Source organism: Conger conger, chromosome 1 (assembly GCF_963514075.1).
Source record: "Conger conger chromosome 1, fConCon1.1, whole genome shotgun sequence".
Taxonomy (NCBI): Eukaryota; Metazoa; Chordata; class Actinopteri; order Anguilliformes; family Congridae; genus Conger; species Conger conger.
Window position 1 is genome coordinate 83,901,155 of NC_083760.1, and position 20,633 is coordinate 83,921,787.

Genomic DNA, 20,633 nt, shown 5'->3' on the forward strand with positions numbered 1-20,633 from the left:
TTAGCCTGGATGATGAATCCCTGAAAAACCTCTCTGACAAAACGAACGTGCCTCTGGAGGAACTGAAAGCGGTCCTCACATCCCCCCTCAACAAGGAGATATCGGGCGATGTGGTCATCAAGTTGCTTACCAAATTTGCCGGAGCAGGGGTGATGTTGCTGGAGTACTGGGCCAGCACAATCCCGGTGTTCGGCTCCATTGCGGCCACGGGAATCTCGTTCGCCACCACCCACAGGATGCTGACAAGCTGCTTGAATGAGCTGGCAGAGGATGCACAAAAGGTCCTGATGAGAGCTTTGCAGTCACCGGTGTGAAGAAACTACTTCTCTGCAGTTCAAGTGCCTTTCTGTACTAGTGCCTTTGATCTTGATGAAGATGATCTCATCGAAATTAGGTTGTGTATTTTTGAGCAATATGTAGTACTGTTTGTATTGAGAAAAAAAAACAGCCAAGCAATCTTTGTAATGAGACACCATGGACAAATACTTGGCAGGATTGTTTATTTTACAAAATGAAAATGATCTACATCTCATGAAATGTATGTCTTTTGGTATTATGGGACATTCATTGGGGCTGGTATTTTTTCAGGAATATTTCTTTTAAATAAAACGAATGAATCTCCCAAGTAACTCAATCTGTAACCAATATAATCTACCTATGGGTTTATATTCATCTATGAATTCTGTCTATCTGTACCCAACTTGAGTTTGACCTTTTTTCTTTATTCTAACTTTCTGAAAAGATAAGAGTGAGTAAAGTTTGTGGAAAACAAGCCTAAATCTGGTTCCCTCTTCCTTTCCGTGAGTCGAATACGTCTCTGGTGTTTCCTCATGGTGTCCCGTTTCCATGGTGATCCACCGTTAGGTGCAGAGGCTTGTGTGGACACTAGGAAAGTGGCTGTCTGTACTCAGAGCCGAGGTCTTCTTCACTCCATCCCAGATCCGAGACGCACAGAGGAACCTGCCCGGATCCCAAACATACAACAAAAAGCAGGGCTGGGGTCAATTCTGTCTTCAATTCAGTCAAGTCAGGAACTGAATTTAAAGAATTAAACGCTCTGTATGTCCCATAACAATTCAGCTAACCCCCAATGCAGCTACCCAGTTGTCTAAAACAAGACAAAAGCTATCAACAAGGGGTGATATTAGGACACTACTAAGGTATATTAGTTATATTTGCAATATAGCTGACTGAAGGTATTTACATTTCAGATAAAAAGATGAATATGAGACGAATATGGTTAAATATTTAAATATTTTACATAAACATTTTTGCCTCAAATCCAAAAGCCTTAACATTTGGGAAAAATAACAAATTTCACTCTACCTTTACTGTATTTCATTACACACAAAGCATTTTAGCATCTGGGAAAAAATGGGTTTCACTGAGGTGGGCCGGTATGCGGGTACACTCACCAGTTCTCAGTGAGGATGGTGCGAGAGTGCTGGCAGCAAGACAGGGACATGGCACACCACAGAAATATGGGGAAGAAAGCATTAGCAGAGAGTGGTGTTGCTCCTTGTCTCGGTCATGAGTAAAAACTATTTGACTCCATTCATAAAAATGTATCATAAATTGCAGATATGATAAGCTAGAGCATTGTTTGGGAGCAACACCATCAGGAGAAACCTGTGTCATTATTCTGACTAGGGAGCCATCATAGATTATTCCAATTTTAGTATTTGAACAAATAATGTCAGCAAAAAAAAAAATTCTTCTAATTTGCCACCCACATGTTACAAAATAAGGAACTGTTGTCGCTAAAGCAATGGCATCTTAAAATATATAGAGGTAATCCAGATAAAACCGTAAATTGTAAAGGTACAATAGCTAATATTTTTGCGTTAAAACATTGTTACAAAACTTCATGTTCTTACCTAATGAAAGCGGATATACATTTACTCTACAGACCCATATCTTTAATATTCTACAGTAATTTCTGTGAAATCATGTTCCCAGTTATTGTTGCTGTGTTTCCAGTGTGGGGTGGCCATATGTTGCAATGGACTGTCAGTTGCCATTTGTTGCTCATTTGCGTAGCTGATAACTCAAAAACTATAAATTGTTACCCAATTAAATTTTCGGTGAAATCATGTTCCCAGCAATTATTGTTGTGTGTCAGGTGCAGGGTGGGCATTCATTGCTATAACTGCCAATTCACAAGCTGCTCATTATATACCCATATACCCAGGAATAAACACAAACCATGCAATTTTACAATTAAATTAAATTAAATTTATTTGTGTGGCAAGGAAAAACTTCCTTGGTGGAGAAGGCATCCTCCTCCTCCTTGCGACTCAGGGTATCCTCCTCTCCACCAGTAAAACTCGAGAAAATGATAATAAGGCAGTGAGTAAGTAGGGGCACAGATGGGACTTCTAGGATAGAAACCAAGGCCTTAATTGTAAGGAGGACTTACTGTTGGCTAATTCTACTGTGTATTCAATTTTGATATTAAAGATATGGGTCTGTAAAGTAAAGCTATACCCCCTTTCATTTGGTAACAATTTGCAGTTATTGAGTTATCAGCTATGCAAATGAGCTGGGTGGCAACTGACAGTCAATAGCAATGCTTGGCCGCCCCACATTTGAAACACAGCAACAATTGCTGGGAACATGATTTCACAGAAATTACTGTAGAATATTAAAGATATGGTTCTCTAGAGTAAATGTATACCAGCTTTCATTGAGTAACAATTTACAGTTTTTGAGTTATGAGCTATGCAAATGAGCTGGTTGGCAACTGACAGTCAATAGCATTGCATGCCCATACCACACTGGAAACACAGCAACAATTGCTTAACGTATACCCCCTTTTAATTGGTAACAATGTATAATTTTTTAGTAATTAGCTTTGCAAATCAGCTGGTTGTGAACTGATAGTTTATAACAATGCATGTTTTTGCCACACGTGAAATGCGGCAACAACTCGTGGCAAACACTTTTTAGAGAAATTAGTGCACAGTTTTATATTCTCTGCAAATACATCACAATCATATCCAACTGTATTAATTGAACAATTAAAATTGACAAAATTACAAATCATTTTATTTACCAAACTTTTATTTTGATGAATGCGAGAATATGAAATTGTGCACAAATTTCAATAAAAAACTGTTTGCCACCTGTTATTGCTGTCTGTCAGGTGTGGTATGGGCATGCATTGCCATAGACTGTCAATTCACAAGCAGCTCATTTGCATAGCTCATAACTCAAAAACTATGAATTGTTTCAAAATGAGGGGGTATACATTTGTTAGCTGGACACATATCTTTAATATTAAACAGTCCTTTCTGTGAAATCCTGTTCCGAGCAATTGTTGCTGTGTTTCTAGTGTGGGGAGGCCATACGTTGCTATTGACTGTCAGTTGCCACCCAAATGTCAGTAGATACTTCAACCCCAGCCCAAATCTCATGCCCAATTGCATTTATGATCAGTGAAGTGCACACACAAAGTGCAGTAGAACAGCTCCTCACTGCAATTAGGGTCTATGAAAAAAAGATTTATAATTTCAATACCTTGCCAATTCAAATTAATTGTGACCGCTCTTTAGTTCTCCTTCTAGCTTCCATGCAAATATTTAATTATCAAATGATGGAACATTATTTGCAGCACTGGAAATTATTAAATGGTATCACTGATAAAAATGATGATAAAAAAGCAATGTAGGAGAGGAGCATATTGATGTGCAAAGTTCAAATGACACTCATGATGAGTATATTCAAAGCATATCATCGGTGAAATCGCCTTTTTTGACACATTTCCAAAAAATCTAAACAAATGCCCTGACAAATGTACAAATATACAAATACCTGTGACAATGCATATTACAGCCCAATGCTATTAGACAAGCTCTTAGATTACTTTGTCCCAGTAATTCCAGTGTGGTCCAATTTAATGTCATCTTATTTGGATAAACAGAACATACTAAATGTAACCCCCCCCCCCCATCTATTTGATAAGACAACATCACTATGCAAAGCTAGTTTTAAAAATACAAAAGTACTTTTTTTCAACAATGAAAAACACAGAATTGATGCGTGTGTTGACAAATTGCCTACATTGTATAAGGCTAGAGAGAGGGAACTTTGTGATACAGTAAGATTGTAAGAAAGAAAGAAATATTTTTTCAGTAAGAAATTTAAACAACCAGAGGAAAAGTGGAACAAAAGCAAAATAAAAGAGACCACCTATAGCTTCCAGAAAGCACAAATTAAAAGTAACATGCTATTTACATTAAATGAGCAGACTCCCAAAAAGCAATCTGCTTTAATGAATTTCAGTTCGAATTTTACATCTCATTTTGCAAAGTGCAGGGCATCTGATGCCATAGCATTTGCAAAAGCAGAATGGAATGCATTGCTTCCTGAACAGAAAAATAATTTCAAAAAAGTTTCTAAAGAACAACAAATTGACTGTCCTCGGCCTACCCAGTTAAACACCAAACTGGATAAAATTTGTGCCTTTCAAAATGTGCAAATGAACTGCTGGTTTAATGCAACAACACAGTGCTTTCTGAACCTAAATATTATGAAAAGAACATTAACGGACACAATTTTACATTCCACCACATCAATGCCCATGTCATTATCAAAATTACTCATAACAGCAGTATAGAATCCTGGCTACATTTTCAAGGCATGTATCCTAGGGCCTCTTTTAAAAGAACTGACTGCAGCCATTCCCGATCTAAAATTAGGTCAGAGAAATGACCTCATTGATTTTATTTTACCACTTGTATCTTGGTTGCAGAGAGCAAGCATGAATGTCAACGTCATGGTAACAAATACAGACAAATGTACACACTGCGCAAATAAAATTAGAACAATTGGGGAGTTCAACTCAGTCGTTACTGTGGAGCTAAATGATCTAACTACATCCTTTGAAAATGCGTTCAGCGATTGTTTAAATGGAGCAGAGGCTCCAAGCAAATGTGCAGTTTGTAACAATGAAGTAAAGCGCAAATCATTAGTGCACACTTACCCTGACATTGTCATTGTTCAATTGCCTAGAGCTAGCATTGGTGCTGTTTTGCAATTACTCTGCAAAACATCAACGGCGAGCAGCAAGAATATAGATTAAATTCGATCATATCTCATGTAGGGAAATCAGTGTTGTGGGGTGGTCACTATACAGCGTCACTGATTAGAAATGATAAATTAGTAACGGCAAACGATTTAATTGTGTCATTGAGTAATTATGAACATGATTCCAAAAGCGGGGTGTTTTACTTCTTCGAGAAGCAAGTCGTCTTACATGACAAATCAAACGACAATGTAGAGGAAGAGAGAACAATGAAAACATGCAATCACATGGAGAAGACATCACTGAAAAAAAAAGAATTGAATCAATCAGAATAAGTATAGTATTTCACCTTCTTGATGGCAGCAAAGCAATCCAGGAGACATATGAACGTCTTCAGTTGTCCTCTTCAAAATCAGCTAATTCTAATTTCAAAGAAATGCTAAAGAAATTAGACAAAAAAACGTATGATACAACTTGTGCGAGGCACCCTGCTATGGCTTCATTTTCAAAATTACTTCAGTCATCCACTTGTTTGTTAGAACATCAATGTGTTCACGTTTCCTTGCAGAGGATTTGCTGTACACAAAATTCATATTCACTACAATCTGCAAATGTGGACAAATGCAAATAAATATACAAAGATTTTCTCATAATAAATTCGACCGATTTAACACAAGATAATATAAAAATTGGGTTAGATTCCGAATCTGGATGTCAAACGTACTTGTGTAACTGCGGAAATTAAAAGATCTGTATTTAGAGAGCAAATACATACATTGGTAGCTGTACTAATTGGATTACATTATTACCCACACGTAATTATATTTAAAAATGACAATACCTGGAAACGACACTGTGGGTTTAAAAAAAAAAACGGAGTACACTTTTGATTTAATACAAAAAATAATTCTAAATCTAAATTCATAATACGCATATTTGACTGCATATCTTCAAAAGAGCAAGTAGAGCATTGTAAAGTAGAAGTTGCTCACTCGTGTTCTGCTCGATGCATGTCCAAATCTCCTAATCAAGATACATGTAATAGCTCAAAAATAAATTTACCCATTAACTTAGAATCGCATGATCTAGCGATTCTGAAAGGAAACAATTGGCTAAATGATTCCATTATAGACACATACCTGTCATTTTTAATCAGAACAGTACCCGAAAAAATAATTATTGCAGTCCCCTCTACATTTGTTGGCCAGGAACTGTATAGTTTGTACTGCGAGACAATTGAGGTCTTGCCAAATTTACCAAATTTAAAAAGAAATTGGTGGAGATTTAAATTTGTCCTTGTTCCAGTGAATTTAGATTCGTTACATTGGACCATGATTCATATTACAATGGAACATTGCAGGATATTAGAGGGAAACATATTTTTAAAAGCAATATTAATGGATACACTGAAGCACCACAACTCATTTTTATTAGCAGTTCTTGACCGTCTCTCACTCTATTTATCTTTACAGTATTTTGGCATTACAGGAAAACTACATCCAGTAGATTTCGTTTTTGAATATGCTCACCAATGTCCTTCCTTTCCAGGTCAGTTAGATGGGAGCAGCTGTGGACTTTACGTTTGTCTGTTTTCAAAAAGTATAATACTTGATAGTAATCAGTTAAATTGCAGTCCAAGTAAAATGCGAAAGGTTGTCCGAGATGACTTAACTTAAAATTAAATACTCATTAGAATTAGCCCAACAGTAAATCCTCCTTACAATTAAGGCCTCGGTTTGTCCCACTGCCATATTGTCGTTTTTTTCCCCCCTTGTCGTCATCACAATTATGCTGCAGCACTGAGACCCCCCCCACATACTGCCCCAGGACCGCCACCTCCTTCATCTGCACCCTGCCAATCTCACACACATTCAACACCTCCTTCATCTGCACCCTGCCAATCTCACACACATTCAACACCTCCTTCATCTGCACCCTGTCAATCTCACACACATTCAACACCTCCTTCATCTGCACCCTGCCAATCTCACACACATTCAACACCTCCTTCATCTGCACCCTGCCAATCTCCCACACATTCAACACCTCCTTCATCTGCACCCTGCCAATCTCACACACATTCAACACCTCCTTCATCTGCACCCTGCCAATCTCACACACATTCAACACCTCCTTCATCTGCACCCTGCCAATCTCACACACATTCAACACCTCCTTCATCTGCACCCTGCCAATCTCCCACATATTCAACACCTCCTTCATCTGCACCCTGCCAATCTCACACACATTCAACACCTCCTTCATCTGCACCCTGCCAATCTCACACACATTCAACACCCATCACACAAACACATTGTTCAGAATGAATTGTTAATTGTCTGATCTGACCATCATTGTCACCCCTAAGCCGGCCAGAGGAGGATGCCCCCCCCCCCTCCCCCCCTTAAGTCTGGTTCCTCCCAAGGTTTCTTCCTTCTCCACCTTGGAAGTTTTTCCTTGCCACTGTTGCCCTAGGCATGCTTTTGTGGGGGAAAATTCTGGGGCTTACTCTAAAGCTGTGTTTCTCAACTCTAGTCTTGCCAGAAGGTTTTTGTTGTATCCAGAAACTGGAACAACTAATTTAATAACTGAACCAATCTTACCACCAAAAATGCCCTTAATGAATAAAATCAGTTCCTGGTTGAGAAGCACTGCTCTAAAGCATGTACGTGAAATGTGCAACACAAATAAAGTTGATTTGACTTTAATTTCATTGTAAAGTTGCATGGTTTGGGTTTATCCCTGGGTATATAGGTCTATAATGAGCAGCTTGTGAATTGACAGTCTATAGCAATGAATGCCCACCCTGCACCTGACACACAAAAACAATTACTGGGAACAGGATTTCACAGAAAGGACTGTAGAATATTAAAGATATGGGTCCAGCTAACAAATGTATACCCCCTTTCATTTTGAAACAATATATAGTTTTTGAGTTATGAGCTATGCAAATGAGTTGGGTGGCAACTGACAATCAATAGCAACGTATGGTCGCCCCACACTAGAAACACAGCAATTGCTTGGAATAGGATTTTCCACAGAAAGGACTATAGAATATTAAAGATATGGGTATACAGAGTAAATTTATACCCCCTTTCATTTTGAAACAATTTATAGTTTTTGAGTTATGAGCTTTGCAAATGAGTTGGGTGGCAACTGACAGTCAATAGCAACGTATGGCCTTTCCACACTAGAAACACAGCAACAATTGCTCGGAACAGGAATTCACAGAAAGGACTGTTTAATATTAAAGATATGTGTCCAGCTAACAAATGTTTACCCCCTTTCATTTTGAAACAATTCATAGTTTTTGAGTTATGAGCTATGCAAATGAATTGCTTGTGAATTGACAGTCAATAGCAACGTATGGCCGCCCCACACTAGAAACACAGCAATTGCTCGGAATAGGATTTTCCACAGAAAGGACTATAGAATATTAAAGATATGGGTATACAGAGTAAATTTATACCCCCTTTCATTTTGAAACAATTTATAGTTTTTGAGTTATGAGCTTTGCAAATGAGTTGGGTGGCAACTGACAGTCAATAGCAACGTATGGCCTTTTCACACTAGAAACACAGCAACAATTGCTCGGAACAGGATTTCACAGAAAGGATTGTTTAATATTAAAGATAAGGGTCCAGCTAACAAATGTATACCCCCTTTCATTTTGAAACAATTTATAGTTTTTGAGTTATCAGCTATGCAAATGAGTTGGGTGGCAACTGACAGTCAATAGCAATGTATGGCCTCCCCACACTAGAAACACAGCAACAATTGCTCGGAACAGGATTTCACAGAAAGGACTGTTCAATATTAAAGATATGGGTCCAGCTAACAAATGTATACCCCCTTTCATTTTGAAACAATTCATAGTTTTTGAGTTATGAGCTATGCAAATGAGTTGGGTGGCAACTGACAGTCTATGGCAATGCATGCCCACACCACACCTGACAGACAGCAACAACAGGTGGCAAACAGTTTTTATTGAAATTTGTGCACAATTTTATATTCTCTGCAAATACATTACAATCATATCCAACTGTATTGATTTAACAATTAAAATTGACAAAATTACAGTTCATAAATAATTTTATTCACCGAACTTTTATTATGATAAATGCGAACCGGAAGTCTCCAATTGTGGCCAGCAACATTTGCCAATTTCACGGAGCTACGCAAAAGTCTGCAATGGACCGGTTAGTATGGAAAGTTCGAAAGTTTTAAATTGAAGCTGTGCAAGTAATAATGTGGTTTTATTGGTTTTTACATTTCTTTACATTTTAAAATTATTTTTCTTTTTTTAAAACACACTAATTAACACAAAATAATCATTAAATCAAGGACTTAAACTAGTGAAACAAATATTATTATTATTATTATTATTATTGTTATTCCGCGTCATTGACGGTTGTGCGCCATCCCTGCCCCGTAAGGTAATTAACCTGCATAGACAGTTTACAAACAAATTACACTGTCCAATACTTTGGTTCAATGAGCACTAATATGCAGCAATCGGACTGAAAGAAATCTGTCCATAGAACATTATCCCAAAATGCTTTGGGATCATCCAGCGGCTTTTTGTGCAATAGTGAGATGAGAATTGATGCCTCTCTTGGTAAGCTGTGCTTCCCACCTTGCTAGTCTCTCATGAATCCCTTTGCCTTATTTATAGTATAGTCAAGAATAATAATATTAGCTGAGGCTAGACAGGCCTGCAGGTCTTTGGGTGTTCTTGGATCATTTGTGACTACCTGGATGAGTTATCAGTCATTTTGGCAAGCTGGTCACTCCTTGGAAGATTTACCACTGTTCCAAATGTTCTCCATTTGGTACTACTGTGCTTCGGTGGCCTAGAGCCTTAGAAATAGCTTTGTGACCTTTTCCAAACTGATATTTCGACAACATTCTTTGATCTATGAATTTGTCTGAATTTATTATTTATATCATATTATAGGAAGCATATGATTCAAGGAATCGGATGAGATACATTTCATACCAAGTGGAGTTTAGTAAACCATAGTTTCAGTAACTCAAGGGAAAACCTGCATGTCCTCTCTTGGTAATCATCTCATTTTCCCTACTTAACAACCCCCAAGGGTGGGGGTCTAAATTCCAGATTTGATCACCCCTCCAGGTTGACTCTGTGTTTGTGTGTAGCCAAAGCAGGCTAGGTATGATTATTTACTCCATCTCTATTCTTAATTTGTGTATTTTGTAATTGACTATTGGTATTCTAAAGCTAATCACCTACCTGTCTGTGAATAAACTATTTTGTTTGTAACTTGCGTGATCTCCATGACTCTAATTCATCTTGTACCTTTTCAGCCTAAATTACAACTGAATACTCAGGGGCAAATATTGGCCAATGACCGACTGATCAGCGGCTTGGTACTTTCGTGGTTGTTTCCAAGCTGGGAAAGGCAGTCAAGTTCGGCCCATACAAAGGGTTGGTGGAGCATCCATCTTGTAATTTGGTGCGAAGGGAACCCATGGGCGTTTCTACTCCGGTTCCTGTCAAGTTAACTCTAAGGAGCCCTGTAAATGCACGCCGACCTGGGCTCGCAACTATCATGGCAGTATCTTCCATGTATTGTGTTGGCTACACTCTCAGCCTCTGAGTTCTCCGCCAAACTGAGATTTCAGCAATAATGCTAATCCCGGGAGCATATATTGAGTAATGGTGGCGCATGTAAATCGAGTGTAATCACTCCCGAGGTTTGCGTATGTTTCAAACCCAAATTTCTAAATTATATCTTAAATGGAGTCAGATAACGAAGGTAAATGTGTTGACCCTATTGTGGAGATTCTTGGTCAGCCCAGACCAGTAAAGAGCGGAAGGCAGAGTGGTACTACTGTCTTTGTAACGTGGTTTATTCATTAGCTGATCTAGACTCTCATTATTATTTAACCCTACTAATATTCTTCCAGCAACACCAGAAGGACAAGCATGCAAACCCCTTCGGCCCTCGCTAAATTCCGTAATTTGGTTAGTGTGGAGTTTTACAGTGTTCATAGTGTCCTTTGCTTATTGTTTCCCGTCTCCTCCACCGACGGCACCTCTGACTGCACTCTCACCCTTCTGCAGGAGCTCTACGGAGAGGTGCGCTCCACCTCCGGCAGGGAGCTCTCAATGCAGACTGTGGAGGGCATGCTGTCCCAGGTGGCATTGGGCCAGCAGGTCCTGTCGGGTCTGCTGGAGAGTCGGATCCCGGTGCTGGGCAACATCATCTCAGGGGGCGTCTCCTTCATGGCTTCGTACAGCCTACTGAAGTCTGCCATCAAGGACCTGCGTGAGGACGCCGAGAGAGTGATGCACAGAGCTCTGGATGGGGCAGACGACGCCCGAGAGGACATTCCGGATCCAGGATATTTTTATGCGGACTAAGGGAGCCAAATGTGACCCCGGGGATTTGGCTGGGTGATGCTGGGAGGGGAAACCTACAGAGGACTATGTATTAAAACTGCAAATGGGATGCGGATTGAATTAGCCCTGCACATTGCACACATAGCACTATACAAGTACAATAGTGCTAAGACAAGGCTGCCCAACTGAAACTGAACTGTTTTTCCTGACTTTTTCTTTACAGACAATTTACATCAGGGGTCTCCAATCTTATCCAGAAAGGGCCGGTGTGTGTGCAGGTTGTTGTTTTAGCACAGGACTAAGACAGCTGATTCTACTCATATAGGTCTTGATTAAAGACCACGATTAGTTCATTAGTATAATCAGGTGTGTTACTGCTGGGTTAAAACAAAAACCTGCACCCACGCCGGCCCTTTTAGGATAGGATTGGAGACCCCTGATTTACATCATACAAAAACAGAGACAAGGACACAACAACATAGTCTCCAAAAGCCAGAGAAAAGAGGTGGGTCTTCAGATGGGATTTAAGTGTTGGAATAGTGGAGGCAGTTCTGACATGAAGTGACGGAGCGTTCCACAGCTTCGGGGCAGCCACTGAAAAGGCTAGATCCCCTTTCAGTTTACGCCACAAACGTGGAACTTACAAGAGTAGTTGGGTAGAGGATCTGAGCAATCTGGAGCTGGAGTGTCAGAAAAGGAGGTCAGAGAGGTAGGGAGGGACCAGACAATTTGACAGTGGAGAGATGCAAGTACATGAGCGATATGGTCACTCTTTCAGGTTAAAAGCCTAGCAGCTGCGTCTTCAACCAGTTGTAGGGGAAGTTGGGAGGACTGACTGACGCCAATGTATAATGACAGTATCCACTTGTCAGTCTTTGGCTGATAGGGATTGGCTTGATTCAATGTTTCTGAGGTGGAAGAAGCTGCATTCAACAACTGCATTGATCTGTGTGTGTCAAAGCAGAAGGCAGAAATCACACTCAGATTCCTTGCATGTGTTTTAATGAACAGGGAGAGTCTGTGGTGACAAACAATAGCACATCAGTCATGCTTTCATTAAGCTAGAGGACATTTTTAGGTTATCCAGCATTTGACTTCCCTGAGCAGTTAAAAGTTGTTTTTAAACAGCCTTTGTTGTTTGGCATCAGTGTTATATACAGTACATACAGTAGTACATGATCAAATTACATTGTAACCAGGGCAACATGAAAGAAATATGCAGTCAGAGCTGTTGTTCATGAATCCAGCTTACACTATTAATTGTTCTAAAGTATTAAATCATTGTTCACAGGTAAATCTTGATTCCTCCATGACGGTTTGTGGATGAACTAATTCTCACTTCTGTTTATATGTTTCTGAATTGGTCTTTTAGAAATTAATCATTTATATAATATTATAGGAAGCATATGATTGCAGCTACTGCTGGTTAAGGTGGTGCAACCAGTTATTAAGATTAAGGGGGAAATTAATTTTTCACAGAGGTGATATGGGTGTCTTTTGTCATGAAATTAATTAAATAGTAAAAGTGTTTTTGTTTTTGTTTTTGTTTACTCAGGTTCCCAATGTCTAATATTACATTTTGGCTAAATATCTGAAACCATTCCGTGTGACAAATATGCAATCACAGAGGAAAGGATAGGGGCAAATATTTTTTTACAACACGATAACAAAAACACGGTTTTGTTTTTATGCAGCCTTTTTTCTTAATTTTTATTAAGGGTGCCATTAGTTCTGGAGCCCACTATATAAAAAAGGTACTGTTATTTCTCCAAGGTGAAACCAAAGTGTATAAAAATAGCTTAAATAAAAACTGAGTGTGCAGTTCAGCCACATACAAATTGTTTCATTATAAAAAATTGTGGCGTCAAGAAAAAAATTGTATGTGTACATATGTGATGGTACTTGTTTCTATGTTTTCTCAATAGCTTGACCACCCTGAATATTAAAATAATTATTACCTTGCAATAACCTATGGTACACACTAATTATAGCAGTGGGGTAGGGAGGAAAAGGTGCAGCCTGAAGAGGTGAGTTTTCAGTCTGTGCTTGGAAATGGTCAAAGACTCTGCTGTCCTGACCTGGCCAGAACAGACAGCAGTCGTGACCTAGAATTGCACAGCTTGTTGTCCATCACCACTCCGAGGTTCCTTGAACTGGGGGATGAGGTCACTGTGGTGTCCCCTAGCGAAATGGAAAAATCAGAGAAGGGGGAGGTTAGAGCAGGGATGAAGATTAGCTCTGTCTAACCTGGGTTGAGCTTTAGATTGTGGCTGTCCATCCAGATCTGGATGTCTCTCAGGCAGGTGGAGATGTAGGTGGAGACCTGTGTGTCAGTTGGGGGGAATGAGAGAAAGAGTTGGGTGTCATCAGCATAACAGTGGTATGACTTGCCATGAGCAGAGATAACAGGGTCAAGGGATCTGGTATAGATGGAGAAGAAGAGTGGACTGAGGACTGAGCCCTGGGGAATTCGCTTTTTTCGCTGTTTTCGCTTTCAATGTGCTATAATGGCATGTGATTCTTTTAGAAATAGAGGTTGCAGTATACATTTACATATTTGTCTGGACTGATGTTCTGCTACGGCTAATGCCTCTGACTTATTTCTGGGTGTTTGTTCTCTGCTCAGCTGCATATGAGGAACCTGAGCTTGCCATCCAGACCACCTGCGACAGCATCATCCTCACCTTCCTCTCCACCCTGAGCTTCCCTCAGCCCACTGTGCTGTGGAGAACCAAGACAGGAAGTGACATCACCAACCGGAGCAACACCACTATGGTCCTGATAGAATGGTAGCTGATAGAATTATGTTAATTATGTCATTTCTGGACAGCACACGGTGTGTTGCAGAAGAAAACCTAATTTATCAGTATATGGCTGGATATAACGAAATTAAAAGGCCGGATACTCTGAACTGCCGTTTGGTGCATAAGTTGAAACAACAGTCAGAGCTTTCTCCCCAACGACACGTAGTCGCAGAGAGGCGACCCTCTCGTTCCCCGGGTGAAACTCCAACACAGTGGTGCTCAGCGTGAGTATCCCCACACCCGCCCGGCGCCTCTCACCCTGAGCAACTCCAGAAAAGAACAGAGTCCAGCCCCTCTCCAGGAGTTTGGTTCCGGAACCAGTGCTGTGCATGGAGGTGAGCCCAACTATATCTAGTTGGTACCGCTCCGCCTCCCGCACTAGCTCCGGTTCCTTCCCCACCAGAGAGGTGACGTTCCACGTTCCCAGAACCAGTCTGTGACGCCGAGGATCAGCCCGGATCCCCGCCTTCGCCCACTGCCCATTGGGCAAAGCACCCGACTCTGATGCCGACCCCTGCAGGTGGTGAGCCCACAGGGTGGCGACCCCACGTTACCAGTTTGGGCTGTGCCCGGCCGGACCCCATGGGATAAGGCCTGACCACCAGACGCTCGCCGACGAGCTCCCCTTCCGGGTCTGGCTCCAGAAGGGGGCCCCGGTTTCCCTTTTCCGGGCGAGGTAGCTGGGTATCTGTGAGGCCCTGTCGTGGAGTCTTTGAATTTCGTTTTTAGAAACGAAAGAAGAAAGTTGATTTCATTACATTACATTACGTGGCATTTAGCAGACGCTCTTATCCAGAGCGACGTACAACCAAGTGCAAATCAAACAAGAACTAGTGCCAAGAGGACCTGAATTCTGTCTATCTGTACCCAACTTGAGTTTGACCGTTTTTTCTTTATTCTAACTTTCTGAAAAGGTAAGAGTGAGTAAAGTTTGTGGAAAACAAGCCTAAATCAGGTTCCCTCTTCCTTTCCGTGAGTCGAATACGTCTCTGGTATTTCCTCATGGTGTCCCGTTTCCATGGTGATCCACCGTTAGGTGCACTAGGCTTGTGTGGACACTAGGAAAGTGGCTGTCTGTACTCAGAGCCGAGGTCTTCTTCACTCCATCCCAGATCCGAGACGCACAGAGGAACCTGCCCGGATCCCAAACATACAACAAAAAGCAGGGCTGGGGTCAATTCTGTCTTCAATTCAGTCAAGTCAGGAACTGAATTTAAAGAATTAAACGCTCTGTATGTCCCATAACAATTCAGCTAACCCCCAGTGCAGCTACCCAGTTGTCTAAAACAAGACAAAGGGTATCAACAAGGGGTGATATTAGGACACTACAAAGGTATATTAGTTATATTTGCAATATAGCCGACTGAAGGTATTTACATTTCAGATAAAAAGATGAATATGAGATGAATATGGTTAAATATTTAAATATTTTACATAAACATTTTTGTCTCAAATCCAAAAGCCTTAACATTTGGGAAAAATAACAAATTTCACTCTACCTTTACTGTATTTCATTACACACAAAGCATTTTAGCTGGGAAAATGGGTTTCACTGAGGTGGGCCGGTATGCGGGTACACTCACCAGTTCTCAGTGAGGATGGTGCGAGAGTGCTGGCAGCAAGACAGGGACATGGCACACCACAGAAATATGGGGAAGAAAGCATTAGCAGAGAGTGGTGTTGCTCCTTGTCTCGGTCATGAGTAAAAACTATTTGACTCCATTCATAAAAATGTATCATAAATTGCAGATACGATAAGCTAGAGCATTGTTTGGGAGCAACACCATCAGGAGAAACCTGTGTCATTATTCTGACTAGGGAGCCATCATACATTATTCCAATTTTAGTATTTGAACAAATAATGTCAGCAAAAAAAAAATTCTTCTAATTTGCCACCCACATGTTACAAAATAAGGAACTGTTGTCGCTAAAGCAATGGCATCTTAAAATATATAGAGGTAATACAGATAAAACCGTAAATTGTAAAGGTACAATAGCTAATATTTTTGCGTTAAAACATTGTTACAAAACATCATGTTCTTACCTAATGAAAGCGGATATACATTTACTCTACAGACCCATATCTTTAATATTCTACAGTAATTTCTGTGAAATCATGTTCCCAGCTATTGTTGCTGTGTTTCCAGTGTGGGGTGGCCATGTGTTGCAATGGACTGTCAGTTGCCATTTGTTGCTCATTTGCGTAGCTGATAACTCAAAAACTATAAATTGTTACCCAATGAAAGTGAAATTTTCGGTGAAATCATGTTCCCAGCAATTATTGTTGTGTGTCAGGTGCAGGGTGGGCATTCATTGCTATAACTGTCAATTCACAAGCTGCTCATTATATACCCATATACCCAGGAATAAACACAAGCCATGCAATTTTACAATGAAATTAAAGTCAAATCAACTTTATTTGAGTGGCGAGGAAACACTTCCTTGGTGGAGAAGGCATCCTCCTCCTCCTTGCGACTCAGGGTATCCTCCTCTCCACCAGTAAAACTCGAGAAAATGATAATAAGGCAGTGGGAAGTAAGTAGGGGCACAGATGGGACTTCTAGGATAGAAACCAAGGCCTTAATTGTAAGGAGGACTTACTGTTGGCTAATTCTACTGTGTATTCAATTTTGATATTAAAGATATGGGTCTGTAAAGTAAAGCTATACCCCCTTTCATTTGGTAACAATTTGCAGTTATTGAGTTATGAGCTATGCAAATGAGCTGGGTGGCAACTGACAGTCAATAGCAATGCTTGGCCGCCCCACACTGGAAACACAGCAACAATTGTTGGGAACATGATTTCACAGAAATTACTGTAGAATATTAAAGATATGGTTCTCTAGAGTAAATGTATACCAGCTTTCATTGAGTAACAATTTACAGTTTTTGAGTTATGAGCTATGCAAATGAGCTGGTTGGCAACTGACAGTCAATAGCATTGCATGTCCATACCACACTGGAAACACAGCAACAATTGCTTAACGTATACCCCCTTTTAATTGGTAACAATGTATCATTTTTTGGTAATTAGCTTTGCAAATCAGCTGGTTGTGAACTGATAGTGTATAACAATGCATGTTTTTGCCACACGTGAAATGTGGCAACAACTGGTGGCAAACACTTTTTAGAGAAATTAGTGCACAGTTTTATATTCTCTGCAAATACATCAAAATCATATCCAACTGTATTAATTGAACAATTAAAATTGACAAAATTACAGTTCATAAATCATTTTATTTACCGAACTTTTATTTTGATGAATGCGAGAATATAAAATCGTGCACAAATTTCAATAAAAACTGTTTGCCACTGTTCTTGCTGTCTGTCAGGTGTGGTATAGGCATGCATTGCCATAGACTGTTAATTCACAAGCAGCTCATTTGCATAGCTGATAACTCAAAAACTATGAATTGTTTCAAAATGAAAGGGGGTATACATTTGTTACCTGGACACATATCTTTAATATTGAACAGTCCTTTCTGTGAAATCCTGTTCCGAGCAATTGTTGCTGTGTTTCTAGTGTAGGGAGGCCATACGTTGCTATTGACTGTCAGTTGCCACCCAAATGTCAATATGTACTTCAACCCCAGCCCAAATCTCATGCCCAGTTGCATTTATGATCAGTGAAGTGCACACACAAAGTGCAGTAGAACAGCACCTCACTGCAATTAGGTTCTATGAAAAAAAGATTTATAATTTCAATACCTTGCCAATTCAAATTAATAGTGACCGCTCTTTAGTTCTCCTTCTAGCTTCCATGCGAATATTTAATTATCAAACGATGGAACATTATTTGCAGCGCTGGAAATTATGAAATGGTATCGCTGATAAAAATGATGATAAAAAAGCAACGTAGGAGAGGAGCATATTGATGTGCAAAGTTCAAATGACACTCATGATGAGTATATTCAAAGCATATCATCGGTGAAATCGCCTTTTTTGACACATTTCCAAAAAATCTAAACAAATGCCCTGTCAACTGTACAAATATACAAATACCTGTGTGACAATGCATATTACAGCCCGATGCTAATAGACAAGCTCTTAGATTACTTTGTCCCAGTAATTCCAGTGTGGTCCGATTTAATGTCATCTTATTTGGATAAACAGAACATACTAAATGTAACCCCCCCCCCCCCCCCCCCCATCTATTTGATAAGACAACATCACTATGCAAAGCTAGTTTTAAAAATACAAAAGTACTTTTTTTCAACAATGAAAAACACAGAATTGATGCGTGTGTTGACAAATTGCCTACATTGTATAAGGCTAGAGAGAGGGAACTTTGTGATACAGTAAGATTGAGTGTTTTAAAAGAGAAACAACCAGAGGAATAGTGGAACAAAAGCAAAATAAAAGCGACCACTTATAGCTTCCAGAAAGCACACAATAAAAGTAACATGCTATTTACATTAAATGAGCAGACTCCCAAAAAGCAATCTGCTTTAATGAATTTCAGTTCAAATTTTACATCTCATTTTGCAAAGTGCAGGGCATCTGATGCCATAGCATTTGCAAAAGCGGAATGGAATGCATTGCTTCCTGAACAGAAAAATAATTTCAAAAAAGTTTCTAAAGAACAACAAATTGACTGTCCTCGGCCTACCCAGTTAAACATGAAACTGGATAAAATTTGTGCCTTTCAAAATGTGCAAATGAACTGCTGGTTTAATGCAACAACACAGTGCTTTCTGAACCTAAATATTATGAAAAGAACATTTACGGACACAATTTTACATTCCACCACATCAATGCCTATGTCATTATCAAAGTTACTCATAACAGCAGTATAGAATCCTGGCTACATTTTCAAGGCATGTATCCTAGGACCTCTTTTAAAAGAACTGACTGCAGCCATTCACGATCTAAAATTAGGTCAGAGAAATGACCTCATTGATTTTATTTTACCACTTGTATCTTGGTTGCAGAGAGCAAGCATAAATGTCAACGTCATGGTAACAAATACAGACACGTGTACACACTGCGCAAATCAAATTAGAACAATTGGGGAGCTAAATGATCTAACTACATCCGTTGAAAATGCGTTCAGCGATTGTTTAAATGGAGCAGAGGCTCCAAGCAAATGTGCAGTGTGTAACAATGAAGTAAAGCGCAAATCTTTAGTGCACACTTACCCTGACATTGTCATTGTTCAATTGCCTAGAGCTAGCATTGGTGCTGTTTTGCACTTACTCTGCAAAACATCAACGGCGAGCAGCAAGAATATAGATCAAATTCGATCATATCTTATATAGGGAAATCAGTGTTGTGGGGTGGTCACTATACAGCGTCACTGATTAGAAATGATAAATTAGTAACGGCAAACGATTTAATTGTGTCATTGAGTAATTCTGAACAGGATTCCAAAAGCGGGGTGTTTTACTTCTTCGAGAAGTAAATTAAGTATAGTATTGCACCTTCTTGATGGCAGCAAAGCAATCCAGGAGACATATGAACGTCTTCAGTTGTCCTCTTCAAAATCAGCTAATTCTAATTTCAAAGAAATGCTAAAGAAATTTGACAAAAAAACGTATGATGCAACTTGTGGGAGGCACCCTGCTATGGCTTCATTTTCAAAATTACTTCAGTCATCCACTTGTTTGTTAGAACATCAATGTGTTCACGTTTCCTTGCAGAGGATTTGCTGTACACAAAATTAATATTCACTACAACCTGTAAATTTGGACAAGTGCAAATAAATAAACAAAGATTTTCTCATAATAAATTCGACCGATTTAACACAAGATAATATAAAAATTGCGTTAGATTCCGAATCTGGATGTCAAACGTACTTGTGTAACTGCGGAAATTAAAAAAACAATAATTTTGACCGACACAGAGCAATTGTTTATCTTCCAAAAACGCTTATCGTGGCATGTAATCCAGTACCACTTGAGGTACATCAAAATGTTAGCCTTAGATCTGTATTTAGAGTGCAAATATATACATTGGTAGCTGTACTAATTGGATTATAATATTACCCACACGTAATTATATTTAAAAATGACAATACCTGGAAACGACACTGTGGGTTTTTTGAAAAAACGGAGTACACTTTTGATTTAATACAAAAAATAATTCTAAAGTCTAAATTCATAATATGCGTATTTGACTGCATATCTTCAAAAGAGCAAGTAGAGCATTGTAAAGTAGAAGTTGCTCACTCGTGTTCTGCTCGATGCATGTCCAAATCTCCTAATCAAGATACATGTATTAGCTCAAAAATAAATGTACCCATTAACTTAGAATCGCATGATCTAGCGATTCTGAAAGGAAACAATTGGCTAAATGATTCCATTATAGACACATACCTGTCATTTTTAATCAGAACAGTACCCGAAAAAATAATTCTTGCAGTCCCCTCTACATTTGTTGGCCAGGAACTGTATAGTTTGTACTGCGAGACAATTGAGGTCTTGCCAAATTTACCAAA

The 20,633-nt window shown here is 39.5% G+C and overlaps 1 protein-coding gene and 1 long non-coding RNA gene across 3 annotated transcripts in view; one reads left to right on the plus strand and one right to left on the minus strand.

Moving 5' to 3' along the window:
• LOC133127453 (interferon-inducible GTPase 5-like) overlaps positions 1–20,633 on the plus strand; it is a 48,801-nt gene that overhangs the window by 17,859 nt on the left and 10,309 nt on the right. The window contains exon 1 of one of the 2 annotated variants that reach the window (XM_061240386.1): positions 11,838–11,898. The exons of the other annotated variant lie outside the window; for it this stretch is intronic. The gene's annotated coding sequence lies outside the window, so the exon portion shown is untranslated. Of the gene's footprint in view, positions 1–11,837; positions 11,899–20,633 lie in introns of those variants that run through there. 2 annotated transcript variants of the gene reach the window in all.
• Positions 207–5,499, minus strand: LOC133127477 (uncharacterized). Its single transcript, XR_009708630.1, has 3 exons — positions 5,376–5,499; positions 1,416–1,444; positions 207–960 (listed from the first exon to the last, which is right to left on the minus strand). It is a non-coding gene; the product is annotated as an uncharacterized LOC133127477 (long non-coding RNA).